Consider the following 14,260-nt stretch of genomic DNA (forward strand, 5'->3'; position numbering starts at 1 on the left):
CCCAGCGCTCAGGAGGCAGAAGCAGAGGCAGAGGCAGAGGCAGAGGCAGATGGATCTCTGAGTTCGAGGCCACCCTGGTCTACAGAGCAAGTTCTAGGACAGCTCAGGGCTACACAGAGAAACTATGGTGGTTTGTATATGCTTGGCCCAGGGAGTAGTGCTATTAGGTGTGACCTTGGAGTAGGTGTGTCACTGTGGGTGTGGGCTCAAGACCCTCACACTAGTTACCTGGAAGTCAATCTGAGCCTTCAGATGAAGAGGTAGAACTCTCAGCTTCTCCTGCACCATGCCTGCCTTGATGCTGCCACCCTCCCAGTTTGATGATGAAGGACTGAACCTCTGAACTTTAACCCAGCCCAAGTAAATGTTGTCATTTATAAGACTTGCCTTGGTCATGGTATCTGTTCACAGCAGTAAAACCCTGAGTAAGACAGAAGTCCTACCTAGGAAAACAAAAACAATCAATCAAAACCTGCTCCCAGTTTTTAAGCCAACCCATTGCCACAGTCAACCAAGAGGAGAATGGCAGTCTTCCAGGTCCTAATCATGTGAAACTCCAGTGTCGTTAGAAATGGACCTTACAGTTTGAACTGACCACCACCAACATTTGGAAGCCAACTTAATAGAAAATACAATAATTAGGCAACGTTTATTACTTTATAATTTTATTTAGTATGTTTGTTGTATGAGTTGAGGTGAGTATGTGAGCTTCTGGCGTTAGCGTACCACAGCAGCATGTGAGTGGAGGTGAGGGTATGTGATGGTTTGAATGAAAAATGTCCCTCATAGTCTAGAGCATTTGAATACTTGGTCACCAGTTGGTGGCACTGTTTGGGTAAGGTTAAAAGGCGTGGTCGTACTGCCTCTGAGGGCAGGCTTTAAGAATAAAATGTCTTGGGGTTGGGGATTTAGCTCAGTGGTAGAGCGCTTGCCTAGGAAGCGCAAGGCCCTGGGTTCGGTCCCCAGCTCCGAAAAAAAGAACCAAAAAAAAAAAAAAAAAAAAAGAGTAAAATGTCTTACCTACTTCTAGTTTTAACTCTGTCTGCTTCCTGGTTGTGGTTGGGGATATGTGCTCTCAGCTCTGCTACTCCAGCAGTAAAATCCTAACTAAGACAGAAGTTGGTACCAGGGACTGGGGTGTTGCTGTGATAGGCCTGACCATGCTTTTGTTTGGAAGAATGTGGATTTTGGAACTCGGGATTTGGAAAGCAGTGGAATGATTTAAATGGGGTTTAATGGGCTATCCTAGTAGGAATATGGAAGACTTTGTTACTGAGAGTCATTTGAATTGTGTGAACCTGGCCCATGAGGTTTCAGTGGAGAATTTCAATATGTGGCCTAGAGACTGTTTTGTGGTATTTTGGTGAATAATGTGGCTACTTTTTGCCCTTATCTGAAAGTCTGTGTGAGGGCTAAAGTGAAGAGACTCAGATTGGCAAAGTCTCAGAAACGCTCATCATAGACTTTATTCTCTGGTTAAGTCTCAAGACCAGCACTTTAAATAAGCATAGCAGGCTTAGAAGGGAAAAATATAAAACATGTGGTATTGAAGGAGCACCAGGAACTGAATCCTGTGTTCAAGAATATTAAATTGATATAAGGAAGTAGTGCTCTTGGGGCAAGATCCCACCCAGCTAAATTTAGGTCCAAGCATGCTAGTGCAAGGACAAGCCGATCTCTGAGTTCAAGGCCAGCCCAGAACACTGTAAGTTCTAGGTGAAGAAAAGCTTAAGTCTAGGCTTGGCAGACCATACCTTCAATCCCAGTGCTTAGGAGACATGCATAAAAATCTCTAAGTTCAAAGTCAGTCTACAGAGCAAGTTCCAGATAGCCAAGCTTAGGCAGTGAAGAAGTTGGAAAACAGAAAGCTAGTGATCATGTAATATAATAAGGGGGCCATATTCCAGCCCCAGGAAGCAGCAGAAGTCAGCAGCTTTGACCATGTGGCTCCTGCTTTAGAATCCAGAATAGAAGGGGTTACTGGAATGAATGATGCTGGTGAGCTGGAGCTAAGAAATTAGTGGTGATTGAGAGGAGACCAGCATCACAGAGGTGAGAGCTTCTGGGAAGTGTCTTCTGAGAGCACAAAGAAACTGTGTTCCTGACATGCCAAGGTTGTACCTTGTGCTGCAGTTGTACTTGGCAATGTGTAAGAGTCACCCAGGTGATACTGGTCTTGAAGACATGAAGGGGTCATGGAGAGTAGCTGAGGCTTGGCAATGTGAGAGGCCATGGAAGGCCATTGGTGAAGGTGCAGCCTTAGCTGCAGTTGATGGCCCAGGGCTGAAGGGGTCATGCTAAAGAGTTGAGGCTTGGCACCATGAAGAGAGCCTAGGAGAAGCTATTGATTGTTGAAACCTAGATGCAGTTGAAGAACCCAGTGTTTTTGAGATGCCAGTTCCATGGGATGATCATCAAGAACAGCATCAGCAGTGGAGTGGATCAACCTGGGCTTAGAGTGCTGAAGAAGTGACATCAGCTCTTTAGAGGAGCCCAGGAGATCACGTGTGGATCCCAGACATTGAAACAAGAAGCTATAACATTGAAGGTGTTTGAGATGCCAGAGCCATGAACTATCTGCTGAGAAAAATGTTGTAGTCAACAAAGATGAAAAAAAGAGTTGAAGGTCTGAAGACCACGCTTTGACATCAGACATGGAGATGCAGAGTTAAGAGTTTGCTCAGCTGGTTTTCCTGTCTTGCATTGGGGATTATAGTTAAGTTATTGGATGAATCTTAGAAGAGACCTTGCTTGAACTTTGGACTTTTAACATTGTTGAGACTGCTGTAGACTGTGGGGACTTTGGAAGTTGGACTAAATGTGTTTTGCATTATGCTATGTTTAGGTATGGCCCCCATAGACTCATATGTTTGAACAAGCCTATGGGGGCCAGGGAGTGGAATGTGATGCTTTGTATATGTTTGAGCCAGGAAGAGGCACTATTAGGAGGTGTGGCCCTGTTGGAGTAGGTGTGTCACTGAGGTAGTAGGCTTTAAGACCCTCATCCTAGCTGCCCGGAAGCCAGTATTCTGCTCGCAGCCTTCAGATGAAGATGTAGAACCTTTGGCTCTGCTTGCACCATGCCTGCCTGGACACTGTCATGCTCCCACCTTGATGATGATGGGCTGAACCTCTGAAGCTGTAAGCCAGTCCCAATTAAATGTTGTCCTTATAAGACTTGCTTTGGTCATGGTGACTGTTCACAGCAGTAAAACCCTGAGACATGCTGCTACTGTAAATGACTTTTTAATTTGCTGCTGCTGTCATTAATCTCTTTTCCTTATTGGTATTTGTTCTTGGCACTAATGTTTTTGGTTTAGATGGTCATATGCAAAAGCATTGTACATTTATATGCTTATTATATATCTCATGTGCATATTCTTGGTCTTCAACTTCTCTGTAATTCATCATGTTAACTAATCCCTTTCTTCAAGCAAATAAGGTTTTTACTACATTCCAAAATTGGGTCTGGAGAGATGACTCAGATATAATGATCATTCAATCCATTCATAACACATGGTCCACAACTGCCTGTTGCTCCAGCAACATGATCCAGTGCCCTCTCCTGACCTCTGCACACATCTGCACACACGTGTCATACATTCATGCAGAAATGCACGTGGACGTGTTGACACAAATAGAAAATGAGTCTTTTTTTTTTTAAATCATAGATTAATGACATGCAACGAGTACTTCTACTTTGGAATGACACAATATAACTGACTCGCCTGGGTTTTCCTGTAGTGAATAAAATTTATAAATTTTCACTTTGGTTTGAAGGGAAAAAATGAGTTGTTTGTTTCTGGTTTGGGGGTGAGGGGAGACTGGCAGTCTCCAGAGTCCAGGCTGCCTTTGAACTTCATATATAGCTAACCATAGCCTTGAACTCCTGATCTTCCTGTTTCCTCTTAATCCTGGAATTGAAGGCCTATAACACTGTGCCCAGCTTTATTCCTTGTTTTTATTTTATCTCGGTTTTGTTTGCTGTTTGTTTTCTAAGACAAAGTCTCTCAATGTAGCTCTGCCTGGACTGGAACTCAGTATGGATACCAGGCTGGCCTCAAACTCACAGAGACCTGCCTGCCCTCTGTCTTAAGAGTTCAGGGATTAAAGACCTGTCCCACCACACTCAGATGTTTTTGTTTTTTAAAGATATTTACAAATAATTCTTTGAGACAGGGTATCACTGTGTATGCCTGGTGAACCTGGTTACTCCAGGCTGGTATTGAACGCAGATCTTCCTGACCGCTGAGTTCTGGTTTTAAAAGGATTTGCTACGATTCCAGGCATTACTAACTTCTGTGTGGGAGTCCATGTGTGCATGTCTGTGCCCATGCCCGTGCTCATGTACATATCAGTACAGATACTTGGGAGGCCAAAGGAAGGCATTGGCTCCCCTTGAACAAGATTATAGGCAGTTGTGAACCGCCCAACATGGGTGTTGGACACTGAACTCTGGTCCTCTGCAAGTGCAGAAAGCCATCCTAACCTGAGCCATCTCTCCAGTCCTGGTTTTTTATTGTTAAGCATAGTTTTAAGATAGGATATTAAAAAGTAAATGAAGAGACAGTGTAAATTTCCACATCCTGCGGAAACATGATAAATGGTCTCTGACAGTTCCTGCCTTTTGCTAGGACTAATCTATTAATGGGGGAAGTAATCTCGGCTTCCAGTTAGAATTCTGTGGAGCTGAGGTTTGCTGTAGAAATTAATGACTGTTTTGCAAAATGTTAGGACACAAGAGGACAGCGGAAACAATGCTCCTCTGAAACGGACATCGATCTCTTGATCGTTATTCAGTTATTTCAGTTATATGCTTTACAGACTATGTTTACACCGAGAGGGTTGGGACACACACACACACACACACACACACACACACACACACACACTGTATACACACCACACACACATACCACACACCACACACACACACACACACACACACACACACACATACCACCCACCCCCACACACACACACAGTATACATACACCACACACACACATACACCACACACACACACAGTATATACACACCACACACACACACCACACACAACACACACACACATCACACACACACCCCCCACACACAACCTATAATCCCAGCAAGTGGCAGGTGTGACAGAAAGATCCTTAGCTCCAGCTTGTCTTGGGGTCCCAAAGTTGCAGATCTCTCTGGGCTGTGACAACTAAAGCTTCAAATGTAGGAGGCTAACTTCCTGCCACTGAGCTGCAGCCCCTGCTCTAGGCTCTCCTAGTTCTACGGATGCTTTGCTAGTGTGCACACTAGACCTCAGACTGCTGACTCTGTTTTGGAAGGTTGCGGGAACTTGAGAAGTGGGGCCTAACAGGAGAAAGCAGGCCACAAGAACAGGTCCTGAGCGTCACAGGCCACCCCTTTATATTTCTCACCTTCCCTTCTTCATCTGAGCCGTGTAATGTGCTGTCCTACCTGGAAGCTTCCATGGTGCTTAGCAGCCAAACCAGCAGCCACAGTGAAACTTCCCTTAAGTAGTTTCTTGCCAGTTATTTAGTCAGAGCAGTGAGAAAAGTAACCAATACAGATCATGAACACTAAGGGCTTTGACTTCAATGTTTTTGTCCCCTCTCAACTCACTGCTTGATGGTTAGATTTCATCAATGTGATAACAAATTAGAGATACCTAGGAAAAGGGAGCCTCTATTTAGGAACATCCTCCATCAAACTAGACTGTGAGCATGCCAATGGGAATGTTCTCCATTAACGGCAGGTATGGAAGGGTACATCCCATTGTGGGTATGATACCCCTAGGCAAGTAGTCCTGAGTTATACAAGCAAGCTGATCCAGTCACGGAGAGTGAGCCAGTAATCAACATTCCTTGATGGTCTCTGTCATGGTTTGAATATGCTCGGCCCAGGAAGTGGCACTATTTGGAGGTTTGGCCTTGTTGGAGTTGGTGTGTCACTGTGGACATGGCCTCAAGACTCTCACCCTAGCTGCCTGGAAGCCAGTATTCAGCCAGCAGCCTTCAGATGAAGATATAGAACTCCTCCTGCACCATGCCTACCTGGATGCTGTCTTGTTCCTGCCTTGATGATACTGGACTGAACCTCTGAATGTGTAAGCCAGCCCCAATTAAATGTTGTCCTTTATAAAACTTGCTTTGGTCACGGTATCTGTTCACAGCAGTAAAACCCTAAGCCTCTGAATCAGTTCCCATCTTCATTTCCTGCCTTGGCTTCCCTTAATGACGGACTAGTGAAAGCCAAATGAACCCTCCCCTCCCCCAAGATGGCTTTTATCACAGCAACAATCCCCAGTGCAACAGTGGGAGGTGATCGTGTCTGGAGGGATCAGATGCACTTGTGCAAAGTCTTACTGAGGAAGCTCATGCACTTTCATTCCTTATTGCCCAGACACAGTACTCGCCCTCCCTACAAGGGGACGTAGCATGGTGGTGCCAACTTGGTACTAAAAAGCATCTCTGAGCAGATAGCTTAACATCCTAGAGTCTTGATCTCCATCTTCTAGAGCTATAAGGAGTTGAGGGGAAGACATATGGAAAATAGTTGGGGGTAGACATGTATATATTTCTCTGTATGAAAATGTCATAATGAATTTATTGAAAGTCAACCCTTGATATAAGTTTTTCAATACATTAAAAAATGAAAAATAAAAAACCCTATTTTGTATACTAACTTAAAATATTAATACACACATATGTTACTCAATCTTAGACATTTTTCTACAGCAAATGATGGGTGAGGATAATCTGTGATCTAATCAAGTATGGGTGTTGTGTCTGTAATCTCAGGATTTGGGACACAGAGGGAAGAAGATTGTTAGTTCAAGACCAATTTTAGACACAGACTTTAGGCCATCCTGGCTACTTGAAACCTTACCTCAAAAAATAAACTTTTCACCAGGTATGGTGGTGCACACCTTTAATTCCAGGACTTGAGAGGCAGAGGCAGGTGGATCTCTGTGAGGTCAAGGCCAGCTTGGTCTACAAAGCAAGTTTCAAGATAGCCAAGGCTACATTAAAAAAAAACTGAAAACAAAACCAAACCCCAAAAACTCAAACAAACAGGGCTGGAGAGATGGCTCAGTGGTTAAGAGCACTGACTGTTCTTCCAGAGGTCCTGAGTTCAAATCCCAGCAACCACATGGTGGCTCACAGCCATCTGTAATGAGATCTGATGCCCTTTTCTGGTGTGTCTGAAGACATCTACAGTGTACTCATATATAATAAATCTTAAAAAACAAAAAACCTCAAACAAACAAAACCAAACCTATTTTATGTCCTGTTGAAAGCTGAAAGTTCTAAGGCTGAAGGAGATAGGAAAGTGGATGCAGGCCCATCAACAGGATAGAGGATGGTGTGTGCCAGGGTTCTCTAAAGGGACAGGGCTGATAGAAAGGACATATACATGGGACTTACTGGCGCGGCTTCCAGGCTATGAACTGAGTACTCCAATGACGGTTGGCTCTCGACAAAAAGGCTAAGGATCCAGTAGCTGTTCAGCCCTTGATACTGGATTCTCAGTAACCCCAATGTGGGGCTGGAGTCCTGGGGAGCTCAGTCTGAGCTAGAATCCCAAAGCAGTGGGTTCTAACAGCTGTGAAGGAATGGCTGGGAACAGCATAGATGGACCTGCCAGTGAGAATCAGGGCAAGCAGGCACAAGGCAGAACCTTCCTTTTCCATGTCCTTTTAGATTGGCTGCCACCAGAAATTTGGGTTGTTCTTCCAACCTCAAATAACCCAGATTTGGGGTGGGTTTTACTACTCCTCCTGGGTGTGTCAGGGTTTTAGTTATGTCCAGGTAGAGTCAAGCGACAACCAAGATTAAATATGACATCATGCTTTCACTCGCGAGTGAATGAGTTTATCAAATCTGTAGCAAGCAAAGGTGGAGGAGCAAACAGCAAGTAGCAGGCAGATGCACAGGATGACATCATCAAGTCAGGTGCTTACAACATCCATCAGAGATGACTGGGGAAGCCTAGCTAAGACAGCCATGTTGGAGTGTCTCACTGAGAGAATACACGCAGAGCACAGCATTCTCTGACCCCACACAAGTGTTTTTTATGCCATGGGACAAGCAATGGTAACCTCACCAGTAACTGTTTGCCTTCTAGCTGTTTCTGAAGGCACAATGTTTTTAATGTTTACTATTCTCCTTTCTCTCTGTTACAGGGCCAGAGGGCCAGTCTGCTCCAGGGCAAGGGAGACTTAGAGACTCCTTTGAAATAAGACATATTTGCTTGTTCTCAAGAGTCAGTCCTCAGGCTGGAGAGATGGCTCAGCGGTTAAGAGCACTGACTGCTCTTCCAGAGGTCCTGAGTTCAAATTCCAGAGATTACATGGTGGCTCACAACCATCTGTAAAGAGATCTGTTGCCCTCTTCTGGTACTTATATATAATACTTATGTACTTATATATAATACATAAATCTTTAAAAAAAAAAGTCAGTCCTCAATAAGTATACACAGCACATGACAATTTGGAAATTTATATTACAAACAGGAATGTCTGTCACACCTGCCTTCCAACTGCCACTTCCTTCGAGCAGCCTGCCACTCCAGCCACACTAACCCAGTTAGACATAAAGCCTTCAAAAATACCCCTCTACATTTGCTGTTCTGTAAACTAGAGGTGTTGTCTACTTTGTGGCCAGTTGGGTCTTTATAATAGTGTAATGAGTTTCATCAATATGGTCTTAATGACTGAACCACTGTTTGAAATTTTCTCTTGGTCTGACCTTCTCAGCTAGACTAAGGGAAGGACCTATGACTAGCGTGTCCTGTCTTCTAGCTGCCATTGCTTGACAGATTGCCTGGCATAGAACCTCACTGGCTAGCAGAGCTAATCCCATGCTGTCATACAGTCTATGGCTGGGGCATGTTACAGATCCTATGCTACAATGTATAACATACATTATATCGATTATAGTGGAAACAAAAGGAGACAACAGAACAATCTTGATTATATAGAGACAACAGAATGATCAAAACATGCTAAGGGTCTGCAGCCATCTCCTGGTCGTTATGTTGGAAAGACTACACATGGATTTGTTAAATTACTTGGAGAGAGAAGAGTTATAAGATACTGATATAAGCCATTAGGATCTTATTTAAGAAACTAATGTCATATACACATATTTCCTTATATCCCATGACTCTTAAAGATCAGCATTAATATATACCTACAATATTAACTAAATATCATGAGAAGAGGCCATTTTTTGTTAAAACAATAAATGTCCACAAGTTTTGAAACCTTGCTATGACTTTTTTAACTGTTCTCTCTCTCTCTCTCTCTCTCTCTCTCTCTCTCTCTCTCTCTCTCTCTCTCACACACACACACACACACACACACACACACACACACACACACACACACCTTTTTGGCTTTGAAAGTCACTCTGTAGACCAGGCTGGCCTTGTGCTAACAGAGATCCGCCTGCCTCTGACTCTCAAATGCTACAATCAAAGGTGTGCACTGCTGCCCTTTGCTGAGTTAGAGGGGATATTAGAGGCAGCTAGGGACACGGATCAGTATCCAAAGGCACTGATTGCTTTTCCAGAGGCCTTGGGTACAATTTCCAGCATCCACAGTGGCTACCAATCATCTGTAACCCTACCTGCAGTTACCTTGGTGCCACCTTGTGGTCTTCATGGGTACCAGGAATGCACATGGTACGCAGACATACATGCAGGCAATGTCCCATAGACGTAAGATAAAAAGTAAAGAAAACAAGTAATAAACATTAAAAATGAAAGGGATACAATGGAATCTATAGTCTCTGAGTCTTTTCCCTGATGTGGATGTCTGGATGGAGGTTTTTGTGGGTTACCTTTACAACTTATGCCTTGCATCTCTGAATTGCGTGCATCTGCAGTCAGAAGTGCGTTTGTTGTTTCACCACTGAATTAAGGCCCAAGGCATCTCTTTTTTTTTTTTATGGTAAGTGTTTATTGAATCATTTAAAAATATTCATGTGATCTTGTTTAAGTGTGGATTTGAACTTTATTCTAAGTTCTCATCATGAGGCTCCATATAGTCCCTTCCAAGATCCTCTCTTTAATTTTGATTTCTTGGTAACTCTTTCTGTCCTCTCAAGTGGGAAAAGAAAACATGTTATTGCAGAGTTTTATGTTACATATTTGATCATTGCAATTTGTTCACCTTTCCCAGTGCTACTTCTATGCAAGTTCTGTACGAGAAGGGATGTTAGCAGTGGCCTGACACAACACTTCAGTGAACTGGGCAAATTCAAGTCTTGATTGTTTTAGAGCAGATACTGCCTTTGAACTCTGGGACTTTGAAATCCTTCTTCAGGTTCCAAAGTGATAGGTAACCTGTTCTGTTTTGAGTGGAGTAATGACAAAATTAGCAATTTGCCTATCTTCATTACTATTTTGAAGCCTGCACCCCAGACCACTGAGGATCATCCGGGATTCATTACTATTTTGTATCCTTAATACTTTGCAGAGTATTCAAAACAAATATCACACAACTCCTTTATTTTAGATTTTTTTAGCCTTTTTTGTTCAATTCTAATAGTCACCCTGTCTGCTTTAAACTAATGAAATGTGGATTCTTCTTACTACTGCCCTGTAGCACAGTTTGAAATCAAAGATCGTGATACTTGAAATTTTCCTTTATTGTATGCAAATGTGAATAATTGTTTTACCTACCATGGTTTTTGTTTCTACATATTAAGTTTAGTATTATTCTGTCATTGTATATAAAGTATACTTTTTGATAACTGGAGCTTGCTTTTGGTTAAATGACCATTTTCACTGTTCATCCTAATGATAGGCCAGCATGTGGGATCTTTCTCTCTTCTGATATCTTCTTCAATTTCCTCCCAAGGCATCTCTTAAGGATGCTTCTGTGAGGAATTTGGAAGAGACGTGGCTACTGTGGTGTGGGCACTGCTGCACGTGTCTGTCTGTGCTCACTTTACTGAGCCTTTCACAATCCCGCAGTGCTGGTTTTTCTGATTCTGTGAGCTATTTGATAAATGCGGAAACTATGGCTCTGCGCTTGCTTTACTGGAAGCCATGCAGAGTGTGAGAGGCTGCCTGGTTCCTTTATTCTCCATCAACAGTTTGTATTTTAACACATTCTGGAATTCAGTTACTGACAGATGAAGGCGTCCTTAAAATGCCCCCGCCTCACGTCCTAAGAGGATCAAGATTCTGACGGGAATTTACTGGTTAGAAACTCTGCCATTGCCTCTAAATGTTGATATCCTTTGAAATAGCTTGGAAGTCTGTCCCTCTCTGCTTAAAAATAGGCATTTGAGGCAAGACATAGTTGAGAAATTTAGAATTTCTGTGTGTGACATTATCTCAAATTGTTTATAGGAAAAGCTCAGGACAATCCTGGGGAGGGGACAGTCTAACTGGAAATAGCCTGTCTTCTAGGAGAAAGGTGTTAAAAGTTCACGGCAGCGAGGCTACTTTATATCTGTAGATACTTTTGTAATAAGAGAATTTATTACATTGGTAATTGTGGGGTTGGGACTGGACCTGTGTAGAGTTCTTACCTAACCATATGAGAGGCCTAGGTTTGATTCCTAGCAATATTCACTACAAAACTGGTATGGCATTGAAAACACACACACACACACACACACACACACACACACACACGTGTCATAATCATGACCACGGTAAAGGCAACCCACAAACAGTAACACGTTTGTGTCAGACCCTTCCTCCCAGGAAAAGGACAATCCCTGTGAAAAGAGGATAAGCTGGTGCTGCCTTCTACTTTGAGAGAAAAGGAAACCTTCTATGACTGACAAAAGCAATCTGGGGTTTTGGTTGGGAGGGCAGGTGACTGGGCTGTGCATGCGCAGATCAGTTGCTTTTCTGTTGCTGGGATAAAAGACTCCGACCAAAGCGACTTATGTAAGAAAGAGTTTGTTTGGGCTTACAGTTCCAGAGGGGTAAAAGTACATTACGGCAAGGAAGCATGACCGCAGCTGACAGGCGTGACTGCAGGACACCGCGTCAAGGGCGCAGAAAGCTGGCAGTGTGACCCGGAAGTGGCCGCACTACCTACAGCGCCCCCTAACAGTGCTGCTGACTTGGACCAAGTGTTCACATGCCTGAGGCTATGAAATACTGTTTTACATAGTTTTATGTCGATTTGACGAAGCTGGAGTCATTTGGGAGAAAGGACTCTTAATTGAGAAAATGCCTCCATACAATCTGCCTGTGGGTGAGTCTACAGGGCATTTGAATTAGTGATTGGTGTGGGAAGGGTCTAGCCTGTGGTGATGCCAACCCTAGACTGACGGTCCTGGGCTCTATGAGAAGAGATTGAATAAGCCGTGTGGAGCAAGTCAGTAAGCAGTACTCTTCCATGGCCTCAGCATCGGTTGTGGCCTGGGGTTCCGGCTTTGGTTTCTGCCCTGACTTCTTTGGATTGCAGACTATGAACTGTGAGCTGAAATAAACCCTTTACACTGCCAGTTGCCTTTGTGGTGGTTTTTTTTTTTTTTTTTTTTTTTTTTTTTTTTTTTTTTTCTCATAGCAATAGAAACCTAACTAAGGCAGGGCCATTTTTATTCAAGCCATAGCATTCCACTTCCTGATCCCCATAGGCGTTGTTTTTAAAACAAAATCACAAGCTTTGATTTTACCAAATGAAGGCTTTGGGGCCAGACCCTGTGCTGAATTTCCACTGGCTCAGAGAGGCAGAGAAAGCACCCAGATGACCTTCCTCCTCCACCATCCTCCCAGAAGGAAGCAGCTCATTCTCCTTCTCCACACTGTCTTAAAAGCCCTTCCAACTGAATGTCCTTCCTTTCCACTTCCGGCTCATCTCTAGCCGTCTTCCTGACTCCTCTCACGATGTTTTTTCCCTATGTTCACTCCCTGTCAACTGGTTGCTTGCTCTGCCTCTTGACCCATGATGACTTTATTCAATCTTTTTTCTGTTTAGAATAAACAGAAAGCTCTCAGACTAAAGGTGTGTGCTAAGTCTGAGCCACACTACAACTAGAGATAGGGTTTTTTTTTTTTTTCCCCAGTACACAGCCTTGGGGTTCACATATGCTGCAATGCACAGGCTTGTGGACAAGTCATTTTACATTTAAAATATATGCAGTCCAACTTTTACAGTGCTATACTCTTTCACAGTCTCAACATAGTTTACAAGTCTCTTCTAAGACTCTAGGCAAGCTCTTAATTGTAACACCCTGCAAAATTAAAAAGCGAATTACATACTTCCAAGATAATGTGGTATAGAGCCTACAGTACAATTCCAAAAGACGGGAGTAGGGACACTGGAGTGGCCAAAATTATGTTTTAAGTTTTTATTTCTGTGCTTAAAGATCTATAAAAGGACAATGCCTCTAACCTGTAAGCCCCACCTGCCCTAGGACAGGTAACTTCCTGCAATGCTGGGGGCTGTTGTTCAAGTAAGATAACAAGCCATGTGGTTTCACTTCCACAAACGAGCTTGACTGCCCCAACTGCACAGGATGTGCTTGATCACACATACGTGACAGGTAATGTAGGCAGGAAGTATGTGAGGATGTGTGCTTGCTCCTGATTGGACGAAGATGGGAAGTAACCTTGTGGCTTTTGCTTTTATAAGCTCCGAACTAATGCAATTCGAGGCCACATATTCTAGAAAACTTGGCTATGGTCCTGTCTGATGTCCATAGTTCTGGCCAGTGTTTAATAAAGCTTGCTTCGAATTTAACTCAGAAATTGTGGTCGTGGTCTTACTGTTGCCCAGTGAGATTAACATAATCAGGAAATACTAGCTCAAAGCAAGACCAAACTCAACAGGGCAAAGACCAAATCCTGTAGTTCTATTTTGGTATCAAAGGCTCCGCCCCTCCAGTTTTGCTGTCTACAAAACACAGCTCTTGGGCTGGCTCCATCCGGTGCACGCAGTTCTCCCTGGCAGATATCCCACATGGCTCTCAGCACTACTGTCTTCCAGGCTACTGTGATGATCCATTAAGCTTCCTTACATCATGCAGTCGCTTTTGTAGTTCAAAGTCCTAAACTCTTCTACACTCTTCCTCCAAAACACAAACAAACCATGGTTCTTTACAGTGATATCACTCAGTACCAACTTCCGTATCAGGTTCTTTTCTGTTGTTGAGATAAACACCACGACCAAGGCAACCTCCAGAAAGAGCTTATGGCCTAGAGTTCCAATGGGTGAGTGTCCATCGGGGTAGAAGGCATAGAAGCAAGTGGCAGGGATACAGGAGGAAGTGGAGAGCTCCTCCCA

The sequence above is a fragment of the Rattus norvegicus genome, chromosome 2 (assembly GCF_036323735.1).
Source record: "Rattus norvegicus strain BN/NHsdMcwi chromosome 2, GRCr8, whole genome shotgun sequence".
NCBI classification, from domain to species: domain Eukaryota; kingdom Metazoa; phylum Chordata; class Mammalia; order Rodentia; family Muridae; genus Rattus; species Rattus norvegicus.